Source organism: Pleurodeles waltl, chromosome 4_1 (assembly GCF_031143425.1).
Source record: "Pleurodeles waltl isolate 20211129_DDA chromosome 4_1, aPleWal1.hap1.20221129, whole genome shotgun sequence".
In the NCBI taxonomy this organism is placed as follows: domain Eukaryota; kingdom Metazoa; phylum Chordata; class Amphibia; order Caudata; family Salamandridae; genus Pleurodeles; species Pleurodeles waltl.
In genome coordinates this window covers 276,247,694-276,262,458 of record NC_090442.1, presented here as the reverse complement: position 1 = coordinate 276,262,458, position 14,765 = coordinate 276,247,694, and the positions used below count along the sequence as shown (strand labels likewise).

At 42.1% G+C, this 14,765-nt stretch overlaps 1 protein-coding gene across 2 annotated transcripts in view; it reads left to right on the top strand.

The window, feature by feature from the left end:
* Positions 1–3,308: 3,308 nt before the first annotated feature.
* Positions 3,309–14,765, top strand: part of TSPO (translocator protein) — a 39,910-nt gene continuing 28,453 nt past the window's right edge. The window contains exon 1 of one of the 2 annotated variants that reach the window (XM_069228299.1): positions 3,309–3,459. The gene's annotated coding sequence lies outside the window, so the exon portion shown is untranslated. The remainder of the gene's footprint in view (positions 3,460–14,765) is intronic. The other variant, XM_069228300.1, reaches the window with a different exon arrangement.

Sequence of the window (14,765 nt, the reverse complement as noted above, 5' to 3'; positions counted from 1 at the left end):
TCTTTAGGCAAGATGGAGTTCATCTCTCATATGTAGGTAATGACCTTTATCTGTTGGAGGTCACGTAAAACCTGTGACACATTTTGCACTACAATAGTTGGTGCTAGAGGCTGTTGTAGCGACAGCCCTGTGCTTTTTTCTTTTTGATAATGTGGCTGTTTTGGCGACAGCCTAAAATTTTCCAGTGGTCTCAATAACATCACTTTTGAAATTCATGAGTGTTAGAAATGGGGTCTTTGGTTGGCAGTCATGTTACCCCCTGTCCAAGCAAGGACCCTCACTCTAGTCAGGGTAAGTCAAACACAATCCAAATTATCCTGTGCCCACCCTCTGGTAGCTTGACACTGAGCAGTCAGGCTTAACTTAGAAGGCAATGTGTAAAGTATTTGTGCAAGAAATCATGCAATAACACAGTAGAACACCACACAAATACACCACACCGTGTTTAGAAAAATATATAATATTTATCTGATAAGATGCAGGTCAAAACGATTAAAATGCAATAAGTATATGTTGACATATCACCGTAAAAATGATATAAAGCGGCTTTAGTCTCTAAAAAGCAACAAATGTCTCTTACAAGCACAAAGTGCCTGGTTTGTGTTCAAAATCTCCGCAAGGAACCGCAGAGGAGGAGATGTGTGGAAAACAGGGAGGTGTGTGTCGATTTCTCAGGCCGCACACAGCGATGCGTCATTTATTTTTCACGCAGGGAAGGCTTTGCGTCGATTTCCTGCGTTCGGTCATGGATCCTCTTCGGGTTGCGGTGTTTTCGGATGCCCCGGGGATGATGCGTTGAAATCTGGCACTGACAGGATGAAGTCACAGGGGCTGCTTCGATCAGGTGGCGTTGATTCCTCTCTGGAAGTCGGGCTGCGTCGTTCCGGCTCGGCTATGTGTCAATCCAGTGGGCCGTGCGTCGACTTTCCCGTCGCTACGCTGGTGCTGCGTGGATGTTCTCCTTACGAAATCAGGCTGCTTCGTTCCGGTTCGGCGTGCGGTGAATTTTTCATCGGGATGCAGGCTGTGCGTCGTTTCTGGCAGGCTGTGCGTTGATTTTCGCCACACAGGGAGTTCTTCTTGTAGAGATGAAGTCTTTTTGGTCCTTCAGGGAACAGGAGGCAAGCCCTATGCAAGCCCTTGGAGAGCACTTCTCAGCACAGCCAGAAAGCAACAGGGCAGCAGGGCAACAGCAAGGCAGCAGTCCTTCACAGAAAGCAGTCAGGTGAGTCCTTTGGGCAGGTTCTGGTTCAGGTTCTCTTCTCCAGGAAGTGTCTGAGTTGGTAGGGGCAGAGGCCATGTTTAAATACCCAAATGTGCCTTTGAGGTGGGGGAGACTTTAAAGAGTGGCTTAGAAGTGGACAAGGTCCCCTTTCAGTTCAATCCTGTCTGCCAGGGTTCCAGTAGGGGGTGTGGCAGTCCTTTGTGTGAGGGCAGGCTACTGTCCTTTGACATGTAAGTGTCAGGCCCTCCATCCTCCCAGCCCAGGAAGACCCATTCAAAATGCAGATATATGCAAGTGACGCTGAGCATCCTGTGTTTGGGGCTTCTCTGGCTGAATGCACAAGGGAGCTGCCAACTGAAGCTAACCAAACTGGATTGTAAGGCACAGAAGAATTTAAGTGCAGAGAAATGCTCGCTTTCTAAAAGTGGCATTTCTAAAATAGTAATATTAAATCCAACTTCACCAGTCAGCCGGATTTTTTATTACCATTCTGGCCATACTAAATATGTCCTTCCTACTCCTTTTAGATCAACAGTTACCACTCAAACAGTATATGAGGGTAGCCCTAATGTTAGCCTATGAAGAGAGCAGGCCTCACAGCAGTACAAAAACGAATTTAGGAGTTTTACACTACCAGGACACGTAAACTACACAGGTACATGTCCTGCCTTTTGTCTACACAGCACCCTGCCCTATGGATTACCTAAGGCCTACCTTAGGGGTGACTTATATGTAGAAAAAAGGGAGTTTTAGGATTGGCGAGTACTTTTAAATGCCAAGTCGAATTGGCAGTGGAACTGCACACACAGGCCTTGCAATGGCAGGCCTGAGATATGGTTAAGGGGCTACTCAAGTGGGTGACACAATCAGTGCTGCAGGCCCACTGCTAGCATTTAATCTACAGGCCCTGGGCATATATAGTGCACTTTACTAGGTATTTATAAGTAAATTTAATAATCCATTTGGCTATGATCCAATGTCATCATGTTTAAAGGGAGAGAGCATGTGCACTTTAGCACTGTTTAGCAGTGGTAAAGTGCGCAGAGTCCTAAAACCAGCAAAAACGGTATTCAAAAAGTGGAGGGAGACAGGCAAAAAGTTAGGGGTGACCACCCTAAGGCTGTCAGGTCTAACATTAAGTTGGTCACAGGGGTAAGGGGAGTGGAGGAAAAACTCCTGGGTAGGGTTTTTCTGGTGGCAGAATGGGAAGACAGTCAGGCCGGAGGGGTTGGGGACATTGCAAGGTAGGCAGGGCAGAGGGGACACAGGGGAAAGATGCGGGGATGCGGTGGGAGGGGTTTGAGTGGGTATGACAGGGAATTGGAAAGGAAAATTAAATTAATGAATGGTTGAATTGGGGGAATGTTCATTGTTGGGGGGATGTTTATGGGTGGGGGTGTTTACGTTTGATTTATGTATTAGTGAGGTTGAATAATGTTATGTATCTTATTAATTAGTCTGCTTACCTGTCCTAATAAAGCGCCCTTTTTTCTCTAAATGGTCTGGTTAATTCTTCCGTCCTACCCGATGGGGCCCTTGTGCATCAATTTGAAGTTGCCCCCCTCCGCATTTTTCTCTTGGAAACGGGTCCTATACAAACTATTAATCACAATGTTGCCTGAAGAATTCATTCATAATTTGTGAAATAAAGTTTCTCCTTAGAAACGCAACAAGCACACCTTTAGTACACGCCTTAGATCAACAGACTGCGCCGGTTGGAGTGGGTTTATCTATACACTTTGAACTCGGGCCACGGTCATGTAGGGAACAGTTTGGTGAAGCTTTCTTTAGAAGCTGTTTCTCCGGACCCGAAGAATGATTAATGTCCTTTATAAATGACTCAAAGTGTCAACCGTACGGGCAAACTGGTTCGAAGACTGGAGGCTGAGGTGATTAAAACCAACTCGCGGTGGTTTGAAAGTTAATATTTAACAAGCACGCTTGAGACACTACTGAAACGTAGCAATATGACAACTATTGCAGAGCTCATTATAACAGGCAATAATGCACCTATCGTTACACTGAACAGAAAATGTCTTTCTACACTTTTTTTTAATTGGTGTTAGTCCCAATCCGGGCGTCGTGTGCGAACGATTGCTTAGCTCACTTCCGGTTGGCATTCCAGGGACACTCTGGGGCTGGGAAGGGCAAACAGAAGATCACATATTGTACTTGCCACTTCCTGGCCACCTCCGAGACGCGCGGCAGCGACTGCGGGACCCGTTGCTTGAAAGGTAACATATGCAAGAGCGCATTGCGGACCCGGGGTACGAACTATAGCGGTGGGTAGTGTCATAAAGCCCCCTCCACGGTTTTAGTTTGTCTGTACTACGCAGAGTAGTTTGCAAACTCCCCTGACGTTTTACATGGAAGGCAGCGCTTATGAAAGAGGGCGGGAGCTTATGTAAGGAACGTTTTGCAATCTGCAGCACTGGTGTCATAGGTCCTCGTGCTTTTCCTCAAGACACTGCTACCGATTTGTTTGGGAACCTTTGCACCCTAAAACTAAGTGTCCCGTTTTGCATTATATGCATCTTCAAATTCGAGTACGCAATGGGCAGATGGACGAGAATCCAAGATTAGGTAACGCCCAGTTGGTTGGTAGGAAGGGGATTGTTTTCCTTTCACAAAATAAGTTTAGTGTCACGCTGGAAACGTCTGGGCGCATTGTGGTTTGAAGATGGTGGGTTGTAGTTCTGCTCATGTGAAGGAGGGTATGTTTAGGGAACGAGATTAAGGGACACAGATGTACCCATGTACTCCTGATTACCAAATAGCGACTTTTTGCTATTTGCTAGTAGCAAACACCAATGTACAAATGTATCTTTGACCAATATTACGATTTCCAGTGGGTCTTAATTAGACCTATCTCATTAATATTATTGAGGTAGGTCTCTGATTGCGACCCTTTGGGAATCGTAAAAATCACACAGATGGATTGCTGGGGTCAGCAGACCACCATGTCAGTGATTGTTTTAAAAAAATATATAAATGCAGCCTGTTTTCCTTAAAGAAAAACAGGATTTGTTTAAAAAATGAAAAGTTTTCTTTTTGTTTTTTTAAGAGTAGGCAGTAGTCTGTGGGACCACTGTCTGTTCCTAAAACATGTTTTTACAATCATTCAGAAAGGGGAAGGGGTTCTCGACCCCTTCCCATTTGCAAATGTGTTATCACCAAATTGAAGTTAGTGGTAAATTGCATTTTGGTGGCAAAACATTCATACATACCGATATTATATGTTATTAGGAAGGGACGCCCTAAACACACCCCTTCCTAATACCAAATCACAATTTGGCCTTTGTACATTTAAAAATGCCATTCTACATTGTGAATCGGGCTGTTTGCTAACGTAAAAAGTCTTTGGACATCTGGCTCATATTATGTAGAGCAGTTTGAAAAAGTTCAACGGTCAGGATGGTAAATGTCGTGATAGTAAAAACTATATTTATTTAACACCTGTTTGTAACTGTTGTATATAAGAGATATTCTTACCCACTTTAGTGGTTGTATTGTATTTTAGCATTTATATAGCGCTTAGTACCCCTATATAAGCACTTAAGTGCTTATCTGCATTGCCAACAAGCCACATTATGTAGAGCGTGTGATTGGGATTGTATTCTCTTTATTTTTTGATCCTGTATGGGAAGTGTTTCAATGTTGTTTATGATGACCACCGATACGGTTATTGTGTTACTGGAGTTAGTGCTTAAAATTAGTTTGGCTTATGAAGAAGTGGTGAAACAGACACAGTTTATGGCAGAGGTCTTCAAACTGGTGGGCGGGCCCCCCTAGGTGGGGCCTCAAGTGGTCCCAGGGGGGCCGACCAACTCTGGCCAAAAGAAGCATTATACAGATAACAGGCCTTTGTTTTAAACAGTGTGTTATTGCCTTTTTAAACAAGGTAACAGCACCTAACTGCATGTTTAAATAGATCTGGACATTTTTAAACATTGCCATCTTTATAAAATATTTGTGAAAAATTCTGAAGGCGGGGCCCATAGATTTTTATTTTTCAACCGGGGGGGGCGCGGCATTAAGAAGTTTGGAGATCAGTGGTTTATGGTTTTCAGTAAACTGGCAGCTTTCAATAGCTCTGCAGCTCCCTATAAGGTACTTTTTATAGTCTTAGCCCACTTGACTGGTTACTGCACTGGATTGTCCAACCTAATATTTTGTCTCAATTGTTTTTGATCCTAAGCAGGCATGGTTGAAGACAGAAGTGGTTTGGGAGATCTACTGGGATGAGCTTTGTTACCATCATCCTGTGTTTAAATGTCATTGTGAGAGATAAAGAACCAGTCATAGTGTGTTGATACTTGAGGCCTGCAGTGGTGGACCAGAATAGAATCCTCCAATTGGCCAGCAGTAGGTGACGGATCTCCTCAATGAACTCTTGCCTGTTCATTTGGTGTTTATTGACTGGTACAGTAGGGGTGATGGACAAGACACGTAGGATATGTGTCTTATGTGAGCGTAAGAGGATTAAGCTACAAATAGATGGCAACTATTTAATGTTGTGGTATTAGTGTGAGCCAGAAGGGCATATATGAATTGATGTTCCTATATAATAGTCAGGCTAACTATAGGTCAGCCCTTCTTAGCTTACCTAGGTATAGTAAACCTGGCTGTGGTTGAGTGGTTCCATATCTGTAGTCTGTTAACTGTAGATTGTACTGATGGTGTGATTATCTTTCTGAGATTTACACCGGGGTTGCATGATGATTTTGTTATCTTGGAAAGAGTAATGTTTTCAACTATCTTTTGAAGTGTACATGCACCGGAATGCTAAAAACCTTGGCTTGTGGTGAGTGCAGTGCTTAATTTGTGCTTGTTGTTTCCGGTGCTGAGCAACGGCACTGATTTTTTTGAGGGCTGGGGCTTAATCTTCTGCCTCAAGCATTTGCTGCGAGCAAAAGACACATATGGGAAAGACGGGGAGAGAGAAAAAACAAAAAGCGTCACAAAGGGAGAGAGCAGAAAGCTGCCAGAGTGAGCTGAAGGGGCACGGATTGGCATTAAATGGATTGATTAGGCCCAAGATGGCTTCAGGATTACGCTGCCTCATTATTCCGTGCTCGCACTTATATGCAGCACCTGTGTGTTTTAGGAGGAAGGCTTTGGGCACCGGCACGTTTTTATTTACATATTAAGCACTGAGTGAGTGCCATAGTTTGTTGGCTTGTACTGAGAAAGCTGTGCCTGAAATTGAATTTTCATGGTTTGGTATGCTCTGTGGTACAAGGCTGCAGCACAGTGTGCTGTTTCTTTGCATTTCTTGAATTTATCTTCTAGTTGTTATGGTCCTTTTCCCCTGGAAGTGTTCACTGGACAATGCAGAGTGCCTTGAGCATTGCCCTTTTAGCTATAGGTCTCCAGTGGAGATACTGTACGATTTAAGTCATGTGTTCTCTTGGGTGAAGGTGGAGCAGGAGTCTTGCAGCAGCATGTTGGTTTAATTGTGGTTTGGATACGAGTCTGGCTCCACCAAGGAATAGGCTGTGGGCATAATAAAGCTCAGAAATTACAAGTGCTAACTTGTTGTTTTTGTTGATATCCAAGGTATGGGAAGATGTAACACAGTATTTTCATTGTATAGAAGGTGCCGTTTTGTAACACTGAAATGTGGGATCAAGAATAGGTCTGAATCCATTGTTACCCCTAGGCTTCTGATTTTCCTAATTATGTTGGAGGGGCCTCAAGTTCCTTGAGCTGTACAGCAGTAGGCTTGTGTTTCTACCATTTTCCGCAGGTCTTTGCATTGTTGAGCTTTAGGTAGTTACTTATCATCCATGTGTTTATAGCAAAAAGGTTGTTGCCAGGTTTTAAGTTGTAGAGGTTTTCTCCATTCTTTTTTAGAATGATTTGGGTGTCATCTGCATAGTTGTAACAGTTGAGGTTGAATGATTTAATCATGTTTGTTAAATGAGTTAGGCAGGTGTTGAATGTTAGAAGGGGATATGATGATCCCTTGAGGGACTCCACAGTGTTGGGTATGTGGAGCAGATGTGGAAGGTAAACCACACTTTGTCTCCGAGGGGAGAAGCAATCCATTTTAGAGTATTTTCACAAATTCTGAGACAGTGGAGTCTTTGCAGTGGTGTGGCAGTGGACAGTGTCAAATACAGCTGATGAATCCCGAAACGATAGGGCAGCCACTCCGTTCTTATCCACTGTGAGTGTTAGGTCATCCTAAATGCTTATGATAGAGGACTGTGCCTCTGTCTGGTCTGAAGCTGAGCTGGTCTGATATCAGGTCATTTTCTTCTGTCAATTTTAAAAGTTGAGTAAACACTGCTCCTTGAAATATTTTCCAGAGGTTTGGACCATTTTACATAGGCCTGTAGTTTGATGGGTCAAGGTTTATCTTTTTGAGGAGGGCCTAATGTAGGAGACTTTTAGCTCATGTGAGAATGAAACTAGTTCCAGAGACTTGTTGAGTAAGCTTAAAGCTACCTTCCCTGCACAGGTCGTGCACGGGATATCTTTAAAGAGTTTCAGACATGCTGGGTCTGATGGTGAGCCTGATGGTCTGATTGCCATGATAATGTTGGGGAAATTTTTCCTGAGAGGGTATCAAAAGTATGTAGAAGTGGAAGTTTGCTATTGTCTTTTTCTATGGTGGTTGGGAATGTGTTGGGGTGGTATTGTCTGTGTTCTTGTGTTGATTTCAATTTCATTTTTTAACTGAATTCTTCAGAGAGTTTGTCACAGAAGTTTTGCAATTTACGTGTGTCAGTGTTTTGGCACTCTGGATTGTGGAATTATGCCAGATGTTTGTGGAGTTTTTTTTTTTAGAAGAGGATTCCAGTTCAGTATCATATTTTCATAGCGCTGATGGCTCTTCTGTAGGCGTAGTTATGGTGGTATAGTATGTTTTTTGATCTCTTGATTTTCTCCATTTGCTATGTGGAGTTGTCTTTTCATTCCTTTGATGATGACATTAATCCATATGGTTTTCTTTTTTTGTGGTGGATGTAGTCTACAATGGTATCTGTTTGTCCAGTGTTGTGGCAAACCAATTGTAGGTGGTATGAGGTAGCATGTTTATTACAGTTCTTTCTTGATCGAAGTTGAGTTCGGGGAGGTTTTGTTTTTCACATTGTCTGAATGAACATTTGTTGTTTGTGGTTTATGGTGTTTTTGCAGTGTCGTTTTTGATAGGTGTGTTGATCCTGACGGTGATTATGCTGTGGTCACTCCAACATCTGGCGAGTTATCTGTATCTCTGGCCTGTCCCAAGCGGACAAATATGGCATCCGTGTCCAGCGAGTGATTGTGCCTCTAAACAATTTGTTGATGGTTGGAGGCCTCAAGGCTCGTTGTGATAGCTACCATTTGATTCTTTTGTGAAAACATATGTTGAGGTCTCCTGGAACATATTTAGCAATCTTAGGATGAGGGATGCTGAACTTGGTTGTAGAGGCCCACACTGAGAATTAACTCATGAGCTACCTTGCCTCCTTTCTGAACTTGACCCAAAATTGACATCCCAGAGCTGCCTGGGCTCTGGGATGAGTAGCATTTAGAAGGTTTTCCAATAATTTCAGCAAGTTTCTTGATCAGTGGGTTTTGCTTGCTGATCTAGTTTAGGTAATGGGTATGTTAGCATCTAAATAAGGCCATGTCTTCCCCACCCCAATCTGCCTGTAGTATGCTGTCAGTGACATGAAATCATCGCCTGTCGCTACATAATGAAGTCATGTCACTACTGCCCAGTGGAAGCCAGTGTTGTGTTCTCAGACGGTGAGATCTAGCATCAAGCCAGCGGGAGACAGAGGACCCCATAAAGAAGCTAAATAAAGGATGGTCACTCAACTACTCTGATTTCACTTGAAAAGTTTTCTTTATTTCTTTTTCAGATAAAGATTTCCAAAAATGTCCAACTTGCATGTAAAGGAAAAATAATTGTTTTCAAAAAGTGCCATAAGCATATCATTGCAATGCAGGAGTGTAAATCTCAAGCATTTTCTTATTACAGATTTCAGGCAATAAGGGTTACACAAGTGAATGGGTGATTACAAATAATCGAATTATTTAAATTCTAATATGCATAGGTTTTTCTTGAAATAATTCTGCGCCTGCTGCATTTTGCAGATATTTCCACCCTTCTTACTCATGCGTTGTTTCCTGCAGTATCTTTATTTTTGTGCAAATTTTGAGGGAAAGTTTTTTTTTTTTTTCTCTCTTTCTCTCCGTTTCTTCGTGCATAGGTATCAATAAGAATGCAGACTAAAACTGCTTTTGAGGCAAAATGCTAAAGTAATATGATCCTTCACAAAACTGGTTTTATGGAATTCCATATTACACAATCGCTGAAAACGGTGCAACTTGATTCTACTGCATTTTTCACCGTTGTTTTGACTTTAAGAAGCATACTAATTTTTGGATGACAGTAGTTGAAGCAGTCTGTGACAAAGACCTTGACAAACATTTGTCTAACTAGGATTTTATTTTACAAATCTATTTAGGGAAAACAAGATTAATAGTTTGTATGCATTGTATTGTAGTATATCATTGTTTAGCATTTACTACCATTATGTGGGGTGCTGAAGTTCTTATCCACACTTCTAGCACGTTAAACTGAGTGGGTGTGTGTTTCGGAGCATGTTCTCTTTGATTTGAGCCTATGTGGGAAGTGTTTCCATGTTGTGCGTAATGACCACCGAGGTGTGACTATGACCACCGAGGTGTGATTATCGTGTTATGGGATGCAGAGCTTGCCAGCGATAATATGATTTCCTTATAAGATGTCAAGTATGGAGGTTTGCCAAGAGGCACGGAGTTATAATCGTTCTTTTCCATTATTGACATTATTGGATGTCGGTGATCGGAGTATAAGACTATCTGGTACAGGGTGCAATATGTTGAAGTCCTCCGAAGACCAGCTATATGTGTCATCTCTCTGATCTTTGTGGGGCTATCTGGTTAGTATGGAGTGGTTAGTTAAGGGAGATAGTAGAACTTGTATGTGTACCTTGTATTTGTAATACAGTTGCAGCAAAGTTCCACACAGTCTTTATATTCAATATTCACCTGCCTCACTGATAAGGAATCGGGTAGGGAATTGGTGTATATGATATGATATAAGGTGACACTGATTACATCATATTGAGACCAGGAGGGCCGCTGGAAAGACTATTTACTATCCTCCATCTTGTGGTTAGATGTAGAAGTTAAGGCAGTGTTGGGATGTGTAGATATTATTGGAGTCGTCCATTGCTTTAATCAGTAAGGGTAAATGGCCTTTGTCATGCCGGTAAGTGCTTTTAACCTTTATCACGCATGTATTTGTTTTTAATAACATCGTTTTCAGTGTTATTTAGTTATTTATTTTTAAAAGAGAAGGAAGGGGAATAAAAGTGCGGACAGAGGTAAGGATAAGTTTAGGGTTTAGGAGTTTGTAGAGGTAATGCGGGTAAGTGCAATTTAAGGGGTTAGGAATTTATATAGGTAACTGGAAGTCAGGGTAATGTTTGGGTTGAGAGGAGCGAAGAGGTAAAGGGAGGCTCTAAGAGTAACTAAAGGATATATATATATACATATATGGTCTGAGGGTTCTTCCCCAAAAATACATATTTATGTGTATACACGTGTGTGTGTGTGTATATATATATATATATATATATATATATATATATATATATATATGTTAGAAACGCACAAAAATGCGTGGTAAAGGTCCACGATGTAATGGCAGGCATGGTAACGTACAACTGTCAGGAAATGGGTCTTCATAGGGGCAGTGCATTGAATATTGCGTAAAGAGGTATATTGTATGAGTAAGACGGCGTAGGTATTATATCTCATCCTTAAAATGAAGTAATTGTAAGACTGTGTTGGGGAGAGGCACCCATTTTGGGAAAGGTGCTTGTGTCTATCGTTTTCTTGGCAAGATGTGCTGGTGGGCACTGTTCCATAACTCTGGGCTGTACATAAACTGATGGGAGAGATCGTTTTAGGTTTTATCTCAGGGTCAGTGGTTGAAGTAATCATCTGAGGAACCAAATTTTCACATCTCTGCTGAACTTTTAATGTAATCATGAAAAAGAGGAAACTTGAATAGGCTAGGACCAGGTGGTTGACCTCTGTGAAAATGTCTGTAGGCAGATTATAAGAAAGTTGGAATCCTTTAACTATGAACAGGTCCGACATTGGCCTTGCAATGTTCCCTAGGGATGCTTTAGGTTGGTAATGTGCTGATTACTTACTGGTAATCTTCATGACTGAATATCTTCCTCCTCCCAGGACTTGCAGAAATGAGGTGAGTCACACCTCCACGAAGGTACCACATTACAAAGCTAAAACTGAAAAAACGAATCCATTGAGCACTTACCTGCACCCTCCCCTCCTACTTTATCTCCTCATCCGGGATCAAAAGGGGAGGGAGACCACATCATTCTGTCATCCTAGAGCCAAAAGGAACCAGTCACAATGAAGTGAATGATGCTGGAATGTATGTGCTCGGACGAGGAAGGATAATCCGAGTAACATAAATTCACAATGCAATACTTAGAACCAAAGTCCAAACCTGGTTGATTCATTAAATGCAAGTGAAAGTGCTTCATAAAAGTCGAAAGGACCACCCCGTTGCTGCACGTCAAATATCCTGAACAGAGGCACCCCTTGCTACTGCCCTAGAAGCTGCTATTACATGAGTGGAGCTTCCCTGAACTCTTTTGTGGGAAGCTCTCTGAGACTGATAGACTAGAGACATAACCAATTTAATTCATCAGTTTAGAAAGCCAGGCATATGATTTACAGCACTGTTTAAAAGGGCACAAGTTAACACAAGATTGTGGCACAGCCTGAAATCAGTCAGAAGAATGAGAGAGAATTTGACTACATTTGTAACACTGAGAAGGTGTAAAGATTTCTGCTACATTGAGGAGAAAGAAGGAAAAAAAGGAAGGTAGAATTATTTCCAGTTGGTGTGGAAAGAAGAACCCACTTTAAGTCAAAAATCTGTACCTAAGAAGAGAACCAAGCTGTCTGGAGAAACTTGCAGATGGGGAAACATCATAGGTAACGATCATAACTCTCCCAGACCGTGATCTGTTGTAAAGCACTGTGGTGGGGGGTAAGAAGTGTCACCAAGACATAGAGGAACCTTAGCAGTATCTTCATAAATATAGACGGTGAAGCTTTGGAGCTGGATTAGAGAGACCAGGTACTAAGACAGACTGAATAAGAGGAGATGGAAAAGGAGCTTGATGTTGGCGAGACAGACGGAGATGTTAGATCAGGCGACCCGCGTTAACATGGAGGAGATTATCCAAGGGGGGGTGGGGGGGGGCAAATTCCCCACCTCTTCAGATTCAAGTGACTTTGAGATAGGCAGAACGAAGGGTTAATGAATTAAGTAAAAAAAAGGGTGGGAATTATTGGCACACCAGTGCTGCTGTTGTCAGTACATGTAGAGAATAAGGCCAAAAAGTAGTGATTTCATCCAGGTGGAATTCAGCTTCATTATCAGTTAAGTCGTAAGAATTAATAAAATATGCGCTTGGAGTTTAGAATAAAAATAATGGTTTGAGATTGAGACTAGATTGTGGGATCAACAGGTTTAGCGAAGGTTTGTAGGAACGAATGATAACAGATTGCAAGAAAATGAGGCTAGAGAGAAGAGATCGTTCAATGAAATGTAGAACTAGATAGAGCTGCTTAATTACAGCAATTGGAGCTATCCATAAGACTTGAAAGAGAGTGCAGAATGTATCACTTGGAGCGAGAAATTGTAATTTAGGGAACTGGGCATAGGCAGAGGATAGGGGAACCAAAAGGGAGGAAAATGAATTATTCTCCGCACTTACAGTACCAGTTTTATCCAAGAACAAATTGACCGGGACTTCCAATGGTTGTGTGCAGAGAGCTTAAGAGTCCAAGGTTTTAAGGTAGAGAAGTCGAGGAAATGTGATGATAGGAGCGAGAGGGCAACATCCCTGGAGTAGGCATTGAAGGATGTACGGAAAGGGGTTTGGGCCAGTCATGCTGAGCTGTCAATGGCTATGTCAAATTAATGAGAGGAAGCCCATGATTCCGGTCACGAGGCTGCAAGTTGGTGTTTCTTCCACAATTGAGAGTCTGCAGGAGAAGAACTTTTTTTTATTGGGTACTAATAGGAATGCTGCATGTGATACCTCGAAGTAGAGGCTACAGCTCAAAAAATACATCAAATGCATTGTTTTCATGATAATGGCGTATAATTTATTTAAAGCCCCAATAATAAGATCTCAAAACATCCTTATTTTCGGGTGAATCCACATCAGAATATTAACTATTTAATGGCATGAGCCTACCATTTGGTGTAAATAGCTTACTCTAGGTGTTCAGTTCTGTGAAGAGTACTTGGGCATTATGGGTGGGCGAGTCAATGAAGGCGTGAGTCTGGCTTGGCGGTGGGATAGAATGGGACTGTCAAATCAAATTAAAGCTGGACCAGCATCCTTGTCTCTCACCTCCCGAACACAAATTCGAAAAAAAGGCAATTCTTCATCCTGAGAAGGACTTTTGGCTCATATGCTGTACATTGGCATACATCCAAATGCAAACGCATGTTCTGTGTGAAATTCTTCCACTGAGAAAATAGATTAAAAGCAGACCATTCTCAAACTGCAGCACTGCCTGCAACTTGAGAACATACTATCTGAGCCTTTGTGTTTTGTAAACCTTTTGTATTATTTTCAGTGGGATGTTGGTAGTGTGCTTCCTGGCATGTAACTTTGTACTTCAAGAAACAATTTATATGCATTTTTAGGTTTCGACAGCACAGCGCTTGGACTGTGCTTGTGAAATCTTTTTTAATGGAATAGAATCTTAAAAGGGGCTTAGAACCCGTCCATCAATTACAATTGGTTGGCTCCCACATCACTTTTGTTTGCTAACTTCCTATTGATCCGCACCTCCTCCTCTCCTCCAGCTTCCTTTTGGGCTTCCAGTCTTTGTTTGTGCTGTGGAGTTTGGACCAAGTACTACTTCCTGTGGCCACTCTTCTTCACTGGCACAGGTTTCTGCAAATACTCTTGTTATGTTTGGATATGCACTTTTATTGAGTCCATGTCTAGTGGGCCTGACCCTCTCTGCAGAGACCTCCTCAAACGTTTTGCCTCTTACCCTCCAATTTTTGACATATTTTTGCTTTTGTTCACATTAGGACTCTGTGTACTTTACTACCGCTAACCAGTGCTAAAGTGCTAGTGCTCACTTTCCTAAACATGGTTTGACTGTCATATTCCTATTTGACATATTTAATTTACTTGTAAGTCCCTTGTAGAGTGACATACCATATACTCAGGGCCTGTATAGCAAATGCTATCAGTGGACCTGTAGCACATATTGTGCCACCCACCTAAGTAGCACTCTAAAATTTGTCCGAGGCCTGCCATTGCAGTCAGAATTCAATGTTACACTGCCATTTCGACCTGCCACTTGCCAAACCCTAAACTCCCCTATTGCCTATAAGTCACTCTCAAGGTATGCCTTAGGCAGCCCTAAGGGCATGTTGCTGTGTAATAAAAAGGTTGGATATGTACTTTTAAGTTTT